This window comes from Lissotriton vulgaris, chromosome 1_1, assembly GCF_964263255.1.
Source record: "Lissotriton vulgaris chromosome 1_1, aLisVul1.2, whole genome shotgun sequence".
Classification (NCBI taxonomy): domain Eukaryota; kingdom Metazoa; phylum Chordata; class Amphibia; order Caudata; family Salamandridae; genus Lissotriton; species Lissotriton vulgaris.
The window spans coordinates 251,522,968-251,535,791 of NC_141685.1; the positions used below are offsets into that span (position 1 = coordinate 251,522,968).

At 49.6% G+C, this 12,824-nt stretch overlaps 2 non-coding genes across 2 annotated transcripts; one reads left to right on the top strand and one right to left on the bottom strand.

The window, feature by feature from the left end:
* Positions 1-226: 226 nt before the first annotated feature.
* Positions 227-298, bottom strand: TRNAE-CUC (transfer RNA glutamic acid (anticodon CUC)). Its single transcript has one exon. It is a non-coding gene; the product is annotated as a tRNA-Glu (tRNA).
* Positions 299-9,460: 9,162 nt separating this feature from the next.
* TRNAV-AAC (transfer RNA valine (anticodon AAC)) lies at positions 9,461-9,533 on the top strand. The gene has a single exon. It is a non-coding gene; the product is annotated as a tRNA-Val (tRNA).
* Positions 9,534-12,824: the final 3,291 nt, after the last annotated feature.

Genomic DNA, 12,824 nt, shown 5'->3' on the forward strand with positions numbered 1-12,824 from the left:
GTCAGTGCCCAGGGCTTCCAATGACCCATCAGTGGGGGAGGGGGGCGACAACAGACATTAAAAGAGTAATAATAACCTCTATGTCACTAAGATGTGTTAATTTTGAACCATGCCTCGAATATTATAAAGTAATCAGTGTAAGTAAGCATGACATACTATTTTAAAAAATCCACCAAAAGCACAATCAATCGAACAGTTTTGAAATAAAGAGTAAAAGAAATGCCACTTCCCTGACCGGGAATCGAACCCGGGCCGCGGCGGTGAGAGCGCCGAATCCTAACCACTAGACCACCAGGGAGCGTGCTCGGGAGGGACTTTTCAGCCCTTAATGACTGCAAGGATGGAGCACGTGCAGCGCTGGATGACAGTGTTGGATTTTGCATGGAGGCGCTATTTATATTCACATTCATCCTACCGATGCTTTTACAGAAAACCCAAAACACAGGAAAGCATCATATAGAAGAAATAAAAACGGTTTTGCAGACTACAACGTAAGGAAACTAACAAAACAAAGACACACTTAAGTAGGGTGACCAACTGGCATTGGTGCAAATTCAGGACGGTGAGTGTAAAAATTCAGGACAAAGGGTCAAAATTCAGGACACAAATTCAGGACAGGAGGTCTAAATTCAGGACAAAACTTCAGGACAATTGGATAAGTTTTACAGACACATCATAGGTCGCGCAATGGTATATAAGTAAGCCCAGCCATATCCAAACATATTCAACCATTTGCAAACCTATCCATCATGTATCCTTCCATCTATCCTTTCACTCATCCATCCCTTCATCCATCCTTTATCCATCCATCCACCCTTTCACCCTAGCCATCTGTACACTCATCCATCCACTCTTCTACCCATCCATCCATTCACTCATCCATCCAGCCATTTACCCTTTCACCCATCCAGCAATCCTTACTCTTACTCATCCATCCACCCAGTCACTCATCCTTCCACCCATCCACCCTTTCAGTCATCCACCATTCTCCCTTTCTCTCGCCATCGTCCCTCTCACTTAGCAATCCTTCCTTCCATCCATCCATCCACCCACCCATCCATCTACTCATCCACTCATGAATCCATCCATTGACCCTATCACTCATCCATCCTTTTTCTCATCCATTTATCCTTTTACTCCTTCACTCATCTATTCATCCTTTAGTCCATCTACCCTCCTTTTCACTCACTCATCCATCCTTACATCCACCCATTTCACTCATCTGTCCATCCATTCACCCTTGCACTTATCAATTCATCAATCCATCCATCATTTCACTCATCCATCCACCCACCCACCCACTCACTCACTCATCCACCTTTTCACTCATCCATCCTTTCACTCATCCATCCACCCTTTTACCCATCCAGCTACCCATCCACCCATACATCCAGCTATTTACCTTTTCTTCCTTCCATACTTCCACCACTCACTCATCAATCCATCCTCTTTTATTATCCATCTATTCAATCTTTCATTCATCCATGCACCCTTTCACTAATTCATCCAGCCATCCACCCATCCCTTCACTTACTCACTCGCCCTCTTTTCATATTCATTTTGAGCTGAGCTTTTTTGAGCTGCAGAAGATATTCCTGGACTGGGACAGAAGCCACCCAGGGCAGAGACAGGATCCACCACAGGTGGGGGGGCGAGGGACAAGAGCCATCACTGGGGGGAGGGGGGTGGCAAGGAGGGGGACCAGGATCCACCAGGGTGGGCACAGGGTTGGGCATGCAGTATCCTAGTATCATCTTGGTCTCTTCCAGGGTGGGGTAGGGCTCCTCACCCCCTCCTGGACAAGACAATGAGAAGTCAGTCTCTTTCCAAAATGTTACTTTTACCAGCCCTCACTGTGATGTACAGTACTTGAGATACTCCGAGAGAACTGATTTAACTGATTGTCCTCCTTACTTTGTTAATCAGTGTGGGTGCGATTGTGCCATTTCTTTATTTTTTTTACATTAAAGACTGCATGTTTGAAGAATCGAGGTTTGTTTACAATTTAGTGACAGTTATTGAGCTCTATGCTGTGATGAGAACCACGTGCTGCCTCGGAGTAATCCAGACCGACCGGTTGTAGGATGTTTGGGGCCCTGGGCAGAAAGGGAATGTCACACAAATTGCAGATACAAGACGCATTCAGGGCTGTTTGCATCTGAATAGATGCCCCTGCTCCTGAAGCTGCAGCCCCTCCCTCTCAGCCACCTTCAAGCACCTCTTAACAGCCCATTAAGGGTTTGAGGTGTGAGGGGTGGGGGCTGCAGCTTCAAGAGCAGGGGCATCTATTCAGATGCAAACAGCCCTGAATGCGTCATGTAAAGTTAAGAAGGGAGGTGAGTGGAAGCTGTGCCTGCTTTAGGGATGTGCGACCGTGCCCGGTTAAAATTACGGACAAATGGCGTCCGTTAAAGAATCCTTCACGGACAACGGACAGACGGCCGAAATTACGGACTGTCCGTGAAATTTACGGACGGTTGGTCACCCTACACTTAAGAGAGGCCGAGGTCGTGGTGACGGGGAAAGGTTCAAGGATCTCCATTCCCTGAGAGCTCTTAACAGCGCTCGGCTGAGCAGCGTTCAGTGACCTGCGCTCAGTGAGAGCTCTTAGCCGTGAACAGAGACCTCAGCTGTGCAGAGTTAACTAATCAACATTCAGTGAGAGCTCTTAGTTGTGCAGAGAGACCTCAGCTGTGCAACGTTAAGTGACCTGCGCTCAGTGAGAGCTCTTACCTATGAACAGAGACCTCGGCAGTGAGAGCTCTTAACTGTGAGAAGAGGCCTCAGCTGCGCAGAGTTACAGTGATCATCCTTCAGTGAGAGCTCTTAGCTATGAACAGAGACCTCAGCTGTGCAGAGTTAACTTATCAACATTCAGTCAGAGCTCTCAGTTGTGCAGATAGACCTCAGCTGTGCAACGTTAAGTGACCTGCACTCAGGGAGAGCTCTTAGCTTTGAACAGAGACCTCGACAGAGCAGAGTTAAGTGAACAACCTTCAGTGAGAGCTCTTAGTTGTGCAGAGAGACCTCAGCTGTGCAACGTTAAGTGACCTGACCTCAGTGACAGCTCTTAACTGTGAACAGAGACCTCAGCTGTGCAGCGTTCAGTGACCTGACCTCAGTGACAGCTCTTAACTTTGAACAGAGACCTCAGATGTGCAACGTTAAGTGACCTGCACTCAGGGAGAGCTCTTAGCCTTGAACAGAGACCTCGACTGAGCAGAGTTAAGTAAACAACCTTCAGTGAGAGCTCTTACATATGAACAGAGACCTCGGCAGTGAGAGCTCTTACCTGTGAACAGAGACCTCGGCAGTGAGAGCTCTTAACTGTGAACAGAGACCTCGGCAGTGAGAGCCCTTAACTATGAACAGAGACCTCGGCAGTGAGAGCTCTTAACTGTGAACAGAGACCTCGGCAGTGAGAGCTCTTAACTGTGAACAGAGACCTCGGCAGTGAGAGCCCTTAACTATGAACAGAGACCTCGGCAGTGAGAGCCCTTAACTGTGAACAGAGACCTCAGCTGTGCAGCATTCAGTGACCTGACCAAAGTGATGTAATATTCTCGTTGCCCCCAAATGAAGACGCGGCAACCTTAATGCTGGTTAACCTTTTATTAGCAATAACTGTCCCTAAAGAGCGCCGAGCCTCTACTGCCCGTACCGGCTCTTCGCGCCAATGGATAACGCAGCACGTGCAGCCTTGCGCGGGCGTTGGCACGTCACGTAGTTTACGTGACGTGCATACACTAGAGCGCGCTACTACATATCTCCCCTTTTTTCCAATACAACATCAATAACTCAAAGTCCACTGTTCATTTCATAGTCTCTGAATCTGGCTGGTTTGACCACCACCCTACCCCTGCGGGTCAGTCTTACCGGGGTGTTGGTGGTCTCACTTTCGTCTCCTCCTTCACTCGCCTGCGCAGCCGCGCCTCCTTCTTTCTCGTTCCGACCTCCTCCAGCCATTTGCTCCTGATCATTCATTCCTGTCTCTAGTTCTTGTGGGCCTTCTCCACCCCCCCAGGCATAGTCTCTAGGGGTTCCTGCTCGGCTGATTCAGTCCCTTCATCCTCAAAGTCTGTTGCACTTTGGTTCCAATTCAAGATCTTGTTGCATCTTGCCATGCGGTCCTGCGACCACACGTTCCCGTCGCTTAGTAGGGCTGCTCTGCCCAGAACTTCTTTCACTTGCATGGGCTTGCTATATTTGCTCTCTCCCTTCCTCTGCACAGTGGCTAACCTTACTCGTACCCACTCTCCTTTCTCTAGGCCGGTGCTCTTCACATTTCTTCTGTTGTCGTAGTGTTTGGTGTAGACTGCTTGAGCCTTCTCAAGGTTGGATCACAATACAGCTAGGGACCATTCACTCGTAACTGTTTTTTCTTTCCACACTCTGTTGTCTTGGGTGAACGGTTCACGTCCTCTCAATATCTGGAACGGGCTATAACCCGTGCTTGTGGGAGTGATTCTATATGCCCAAACCATGTGCCAGATTTCCACTTCCCAGTCCTTGTCCTCGGATATGGCAGCTTGGATCGACCCCATTACCACCCTATTAAACCACTTCACTAGGCCGTTCCCGGCGGGGTGATATATGGCTGTGTGTTTGGCTATGATGCCGTTCCTGCGCATGAAGTTGTTCCACTTTTCCGACTTGAATTGGGGCCCGTTGTCACTGAGAACAGTCTTTGGAATACCTTCCCTCACAAACGTTTCAGCCAGGAATTTGATGATGGTTTCTGCGTCCATGGTCTCGCCTATCATTAGTTCTGGCCATTTGGAATACCGGTCCACCATGACACACACATATTTTTGGATCCCCCGTATGTCCAGAATCGGGCCTAGTATGTCCACGCTCATCTCTTCCCATGGGTTCCTCGGCAGATCAAATAGCCCCAGTTCTGGACGGGAGGGGTTTGAGGGCTTTGTCGGCCCCCTGGCATCTATTGCAGTTCCTGACGTGCCTTTCCGCTCTTAAGTCCATTCCTGGCCACCAGTAGTCTTGTCTGGCCCTCAATTTCAGCTTGCAGATTCCAAGATGCCCTTCGTGGAGTATATCTAACAGCTTGTTGATGACGTTCGCTGGAGGAATCACCTACTCCCCCCTGTGCACAAACACTCCCTTGTCGTCCATTGACAGTTCTTCTCTGATTTCAAAGTATGGTTTGAGTTCCCCCCGATCAGCCTCTTCTCAGGCCATCCTTGGGTGACGAATTTCTTTACTTCCTTCAACGCCAGGTCCTCCTCATATGCCTGTCTCCACTCTTGGAGGCTGATGGACGCCTCCTGATCTTCTGTGAGCGCCACCCATTCTTCAGCTCCTGCGTTGTCTTCCTCACTTGGTTCCATGGCGGCCGCCCTGCTTAGATAGTCTGCCACTCTATTCTTGTTTCCGGGTATGTGCTCCACGTCGTACCTGAACTCTAGTAGTTTCAGTGACATCTTGGAGATCCGAGGCGTTGCATCGGCGTGCCCACTCGACGTTAGCACCTTCAGCAAGGGCTTGTGATCCGTTCTTAATTGGAACCGTGTGCCCCACAGGAACTGTCTGAATCTCGATGTGGCCCACACCACTGCCAACATCTCCTTTTCTATCACGCTGTACCTCTTCTCCGTGTCGGTCAGCGTGCACGACGCAAAGCTTATGGTGTCCATTTGTCCTTGTCCCCTGTCCTGCATGAGGACCGCCCCCAGTTCTTTATCGCTGGCGTCCGTGGTCAGCACTGTTCTTCCTTGGGGGTCGTACCCTTGGAGTGGGATGGCCTCAGCAATTGCCTTCTTGACTACTTCAAATTCACCTTGTGCCTCCTCTGACCAGTGGAACTCTGTGTTTTCTTGTGTCAGTTGCCTCATGTGGTGAGTTTTTGAGGCGAAATGTTGCACAAATTTGCTGTAATACTCTGCCATGCCGATAAACGATCTGACTTCATCTTTGTTGGCAGGTGGAGGTGCCTCGAATATCGCCTTCACATTTTCAGCCTTTGGGGTCACTCCTTTCACTCCTATTTCGTGCCCCAGGTATGTCACTGATTCCATTCCTATGCGGCACTTGGACCATTCGCCGTGAGGCCTTTCCCTTCCAAGATTTGCAGCGCCTTCTCAAGTTTTGCGTCGTGGTCCAGCTTATCTCGGCCCATCACTAGGATGTCGTCCTGGAAGTATTGGACTCCGGTGGCTTTCTGAAAGAGTTGTTGCATTAACTTCTGAAAGACTGCTGCCGCTGAGGCCAGCCCAAATGGCATGCGGCGGAATTGGTAACATCCAAATGGGGTAATGAACGATGTGAGATGGCGGCTCTCCGGATGTAGGGCAATCTGGTGGTAGGCGGAGGTCAGATCAATGGTGGAGTACCATCTGATGCCCCGGGTGCTGGCCAGCATCTCCTCTATTCTGGGTAGGGGGAACCTTTCCACCACGATGTTCTTATTGAGCTCCCTAAGGTTGACGCACAGCCTGACCTTGCCGCTGGGTTTCTTAACTACCACCAAGGGCGCCAGCCACTCCGCGCACGTGATGGGCTCGATGATCCCTTTCCTCTCCAGGTCCTGGAGTTCTTCCCGGACTGCCTCACGTACTGCTAGGGGGATATTCCTGGCCTTGTGTACCACCGGCACCGCCTTGTCCTTCAGGATTATTTTGTGTGAGAATTTTTCTAACCTCCCCACCGTGCCTCCGAATACCTAGGGAAATGCGTTCCTCCATTTGTCCAGGTCTGGCCATGTTCCTTGTCCCGTTAGCAAGATCTGCTCCTTGCCTCCTGGGTCCAACTTGATGCCTAGGTTGCCCAGGTCCAGCCACCCCAGCAGAGAGGGACCTTTCTCCGACACGTAGAGTTTGCAGTAGGCGGATCGGCCCCGGAACTCAAATCTCAATGGTCTAAAACCCGCCATTGGAATACGGTCCCCGTTGTACGTGACCGGCCGGATGTCTAGTCTTTCCAGTTCCGGGCCTAAGTGTGGTGCGAATTTCTCCTCCCATACCGCTCTCTGGACGATGGTGTACGGTGAGCCAGTGTCGGCCACCAAGCTGATCGTGATGCCTCCTATGGCCATCTCTAAGATGGGTTTCATGGTCCTTTTGCCATCGATACTCATGATTTGTCCATCTACGCCCAGTACCTGGTCGTATATGCATAGTACCGTGACCACATCTTCCTCCGTCACCTCTTCTTGGGCTTCGTTGTCTTGGCCAATGAACCTTACCGTGCCTTTGGAGGCCTTTTTTCTGCACACCTTCTCGTAGTGTCCGATTATTCCACAGTACATGCATTTAGCGTGAAACGCCGGGCATTTTCTGTCGTGTGCTTCATGTGACCAGCTTCCACACCTGTATCATGACTTCCTGTTGTTTCCCGCTTGCTTTCCTGGTGGGCCCCCATTGCTATTCCATTTGGTGTTTCCCTTGTCAGCTATCTTCTTGTTCTGGTGATCTTTACGGGGCTCCTCATCGTCCACTTTGTTTATCATGGCGCTGGATGCTGTCTCTTTCTTTGTTGCATCCGCACACCTCCTTGCCAGTTCTGCCCTCTTGACGATGACCATCACGTCTTTCAGAGTGGTGTCTCCACTGGCCCACAGTTTGTCTTGCACGGATATGCATGTGGTGTGCATTACCACCTGGTCCTTTATGAATTCTTCCTCCCAATTGTCGTACTTGCACGTGGCAGCGAGTCGTTTCAATGCTGCCACGTACTCTTCTACTGTCTCTCCTGGGCGCTGCTTTCTTTGTTGAAAGTTAAATCTATCCACCAACACACACACAGCCAGTCTGAAATGTTCGTTGAGGTCGTCGATCGCATGGGTGTACACGTCGTCATCCGTGCTGGCTCTTTGCTTTGGCACCAAACTTTTGTAAACCCTCAGCCCTTCGGGGCCTAAGTTCAGTAACAAGATGCGTTTCTTCCTCGACGGTTTAAATACCTCTTCATTCTCATCTTCTAAAACCCCAATTAAATTGTCTATATACTCTCTCCAGTCCTCCCACTTCATCAGTGGTTCTCCCGGTCTGGGTAGAAACTGCACCGGCGCCATCGCGTATCTTGTTTGCGCACTCATCCTTTCGCTCTTGACCGTGGGTTGGTGGCTCGTTTGGCCCCTGGGGCTCCCCGGCGTGCTGTCTAGTTCTTCCTTGTCTGCGTGGCTCTGGGGACTACCTGCGTCAGCCCCCTCGCTCTTTACTAGGGTATCCAGCTCGGTCCCTTGACTAGGTGGATGGTGGCCTGGTTTGGCGCGCTTCTTGTGGTTTCTTCCCCGGGGTCTGTCTCCTCCCTAGGCGGTTGTTTGACCCCTTGGGATACTTGGCTCTGCTGCGCTCTTTAGGGTACCTGTTTGGTAGCTGTTGTTCTTCTTGGCTCTCAGATTCGCAGTGGTGCTGTTTAGCATCGATCGTCTCCTGCCGCCGGTGTGTTGCTGTGTCCCTCAGCATGGTTTTCTTGCTGTGGGTGGTTTGGGGATCAGCTATCCCACCCTTGTCGCCATTGTAATATTCTCATTGCCCCCAAATGAAGACGCTGCAACCTTGATGCTGATTAACCTTTTATTAGCAATAACTGTCCCTAAAGAGCGCCGAGCCTCTACTGCTCGTACCGGCTCTTCGCGCCAATGGATAACGCAGCGCGCGCAGCCTTACGCAGGCGTTGGCACGTCACGTAGTTTACGTGATGTGCATACACTAGAGCGCGCTACTACAAGTGAGAGCTCTTAACTGTGAACAGAGACTTCAGCTGTGCGGCGTTCAGTGATCTGCATTCAGTGAGAGCTCTTAACTGTGAACAGAGACCTCAGCTGCGCAGCGTTCAGTGACCTGCATTCAGTGAGAGCTACACATGTGCACAGGGAGCTCTTATCTGTGCATCGGTCACTGGTGTTAAGTGAGATTCCAATGAGATGTGAGTGTGGTACACTCAGCTGCGCAGGGCCAGTGACCTGGATTCAGTGAGAGAGGCCATAGCTCTGCAGCCTTCACTCGCACATATTCACTGGCGGATATTTCATCTGTGCAGGGTTCAGGCATGAGCATCCAGTGAGAGCTCACGAGCTCTGATGTTTTCAGTGACATGCAGTCAGTGAGAGTCTGCTGACCTGTGCAGCGATCAGTGAAATGTGCATTGAGTGAGAGATCTCTTACTGCAGCCCACGGTGATGAGCATTCAGTGAGAGGCGATGCTTGCGCAGCATTGAGTATTGTGCATTCAGTGAGAGGCGATGCTTGTGCAGCCTTGAGTTCATGCATTCAGTGAGAGGCGATGCTTGCACAGCATTGAGTACTGTGCATTCAGTGAGAGGCGATGCTTGTGCACCCTTGAGTACTGTGCATTCAGTGAGAGGCGATGCTTGTGCAACCTTGAGTTCATGCATTCAGTGAGAGAACGTTAGAAAAGCTTCCATACCGCCGCGTCTGTCCAACTGCCTCCGGCGCTCTTTGCTAATTGGAGCTAAAGGAGCCCTTAGGCTCCCCTATGAGTTTCCGTAGTGTAGTGGTTATCACGTTCGCCTAACACGCGTAAGGTCCCCGGTTCGAGACCGGGCGGAAACATTAAGTCACAACAGTTAACTATTTTATTATTTTAATTCGGTCTAGGACTGCACCACCTTTCACATCGTTTTTATTTCCAATCTGTTCATCCATTCAGCTCCTTCAAGGACAGAGACTGACATCGGACGACTCTTTCTGTCCCTTTACAGACAGACAGCAGGACAGCTGCTTCCATCCATCACTCACAGGCACTGCACACGCTGCAGGCACTGACACAGACAGACACCAATGTTTACACAAACACAGGCACGAAATGCACAGACTCTGAACACAGAATCATAAAGCACAAGAGAGCGCAAGAGAGGGACCCTGGACACTGAGGCACTGGGAGTGAGTTAAGAGAGTGAGAGACTCAGGCACCAGGAGTGAGTTAAGAGAGAGTGAGGGTGGGAGGCAAAGGCACTGGGAGTGAGTTAAGAGAGGGACCCTGGAGACTCAGACACTGGGAGTGAGTTAAGAGAGAGTAAGAGACTCAGTGACTGAGAGTGAGTTAAGAGGGTGTGAGGCACAGGCGCTGGGTTGAAAGAGTGAGAGTGGTCCGTTGCATGTTTTTTAAACAAATTTGGCACTGGTGGTAAATATCATATCAGTGACGTCTCATCACTTTTTACCGATTGGCTCCAAGTTCGCTTTCAGCATATTACACTTTTCCATTGTTTTCCTCTCAATTAATTCATCTGCATCTCTCTCACAAAAATACAAGTTGTGGCAAAAAATACAAAGTTCTGGAAATAAAAAGTGGGGTCAGATTTGACATCCCTTTAAAAATATGGAAAAAAATTCTCCCCCACTTGTGGAAACCTTCTTGAAACATTGTTACAAACAAGCTGTCCAGTCACTGGTTGTAAGGATAATGAAAATATTAACTGGTAGCAAAGCTCGACACAGTCCCCATGCAGCACCGGCAGGACGGGTGGTTTGGTACAAACTAGGGGGGTTATTTATAAGCCTCTTGCGTCACTTTTGCGTCACTTTTCCCATGTTAGAAATGACGCAAAAGTGGCGCAAGGGCCTTGTAATACGAGGGCTTGAGGTCAGAGGGCTCTGGAGTTCGTTTTCAATCACTGAGTCCATAAATGTATTAAATGCGGAATGTTGGATGTCACGGCTGCCCACGTGGGCAGAAAGCAGTGTCTGATTCTTAAATGTAAGTGGAAACTTCTATAACAGGTGGATTCGCTACTGGTTTTAAGAAACCCGGATGACAACAGTGGAAAAGTTAGAGCGATCGACAAAAAGAGTAAAAAGCCCCCCCCAAAAAAAGAATAGTCTTCATTTTAAATCTTCGGAATAACAATCAAAAAGCTGATTCGCCCGAATAGGGACTTGAACCCTAGACCCTCAGATTAAAAGTCGGATGCTCTACCGACTGAGCTATCCGGGCTTATTGGACGCTCACCGGGCACAGATGTTCTTCATGACGTGCACAGTGTTCGTGTTATCTCGGGAGTACTTTCTATCCTTGCTCCATGTGGGTTTCAACATCCCTAAACTCACATTGCACACTCCAGCCCCCCTGAAGCCAGCGCCTGGACTCTCACTGTAGGAGTTCCAGGCGCCCCCAGTCTGTTTTCATAAACCGGATCCCATTCTGAGACCGCACAGAGGCAGGAGGGGTTCAAGTCTCACAACCACAGATTGCATATTGATGATATTGCCAGAAGATGAAACACTTAAAAGTGACGCAATGATGATGTCATTGAAGTAAATCCATGTACAGTGTGTGGGAATCCGCTCAGAGAAAACGCAGACCCGGAGACTCCTGACCCAGATGGCTGTAAAAAGGTGTCATGGCTCAAAGGTGCAACCTTTCTGCACTGTGACAGAATACACCTAACAGGACCCCTGTCTGGCAAACACACGTGTGCGGGCACCTGTTTACAGCACACTGGCACAGGACAAGGGGTGCAGCCCCCCTCTGCAGTCACCTGTGGACACTGCTGTAGTGCTCCCATTCACCGCCATCCTCATCAGCCCCAGAGACGCGAGAGCGGAGTCGATGGTTTTATCTCTGAAAAATAAAAGCCCCCGTTGAAAAACTGCAACCTTCTCATTAGAATTACGATTTATGATTGTGGGTTATCAAAAATATTCCTCAATTTCTATATATATTGGATGTATTTCTGTAGTTTGGGTATTGTTTTAGTTTAACTTCTTTAGGTCAGTGTCCAGGGCTTCCAATGACCCATCAGTGGGGGAGGGGGGCGACAACAGACATTAAAAGAGTAATAATATCCACTATGTCACTAAGATGTATAAAACTTGAACCATGCCTCGAATATTGGCCCCATCATTAAGGATGGAGGCGCTATTTATATTCACATTCATCCTACCGATGCTTTTACAGAAAACCCAAAACACAGGAAAGCATCATATAGAAGAAATAAAAACTGTTTTGCAGACTACAGCGTAACAAAACAGCCACACACTTAAGAGAGGCCGAGGTCGTGGTGACGGGGAAAGGTCCAAAGATCTTCATTCGCTGAGAGCTCTTAACAGGCAGAAACCTCGACTGAGCAGAGTTAAGTGAACAACCTTCAGTGAGAGCTCTTAGCTGTGAACAGAGACCTCGGCTGCGCAGCGTTCAGTGATCTGCATTCAGTGAGAGCTCTCAGATGTGCAGCGAGACCTCAGCTGTGCAACGTTAAGTGACCTGCGCTCAGTGAGAGCTCTTAGCTATGAACAGAGACCCCAGCTGCGCAGCGTTCAGTGACCTGACCTCAGTGACAGCTCTTAACTGTGAACAGAGACCTCAGCTGCGCAGCGTTCAGTGATCTGCATTCAGTGAAAGCTACACACGTGCACAGGGAGCTCTTATCTGTGCATCGGTCAGTGACATGCAGTCAGTGAGAGTCTGCTTACCTGTGCAGCGATCAGTGAAATGTGCACTGAGTGAGAGATCTCTTACTCCTGCAGCCCACGGTGATGTGCATTCAGTGAGAGACGATGCTTGTGCAGCATTGAGTACTGTGCATTCAGTGAGAGGCGATGCTTGTGCAGCATTGAGTTGTGTGCATTCAGTGAGAGGCGATGCTAGTGCAGCATTGAGTACTGTGCATTCAGTGAGAGGCGATGCTTGTGCAGCATTGAGTTGTGTGCATTCAGTGAGAGGCGATGCTTGTGCAGCATTGAGTACTGTGCATTCAGTGAGAGACATCCTATCTGGGTAGCCTTGAGCTCTACGCATTCAGGGATAGAACTTTAGAAAACCGGCCATACCGCCGCTTGTATCCAACTGCTTTCAGCGCGCTGCGCTCTTTAGAACTAAAGGTGGATTAGGGAGATTCATGG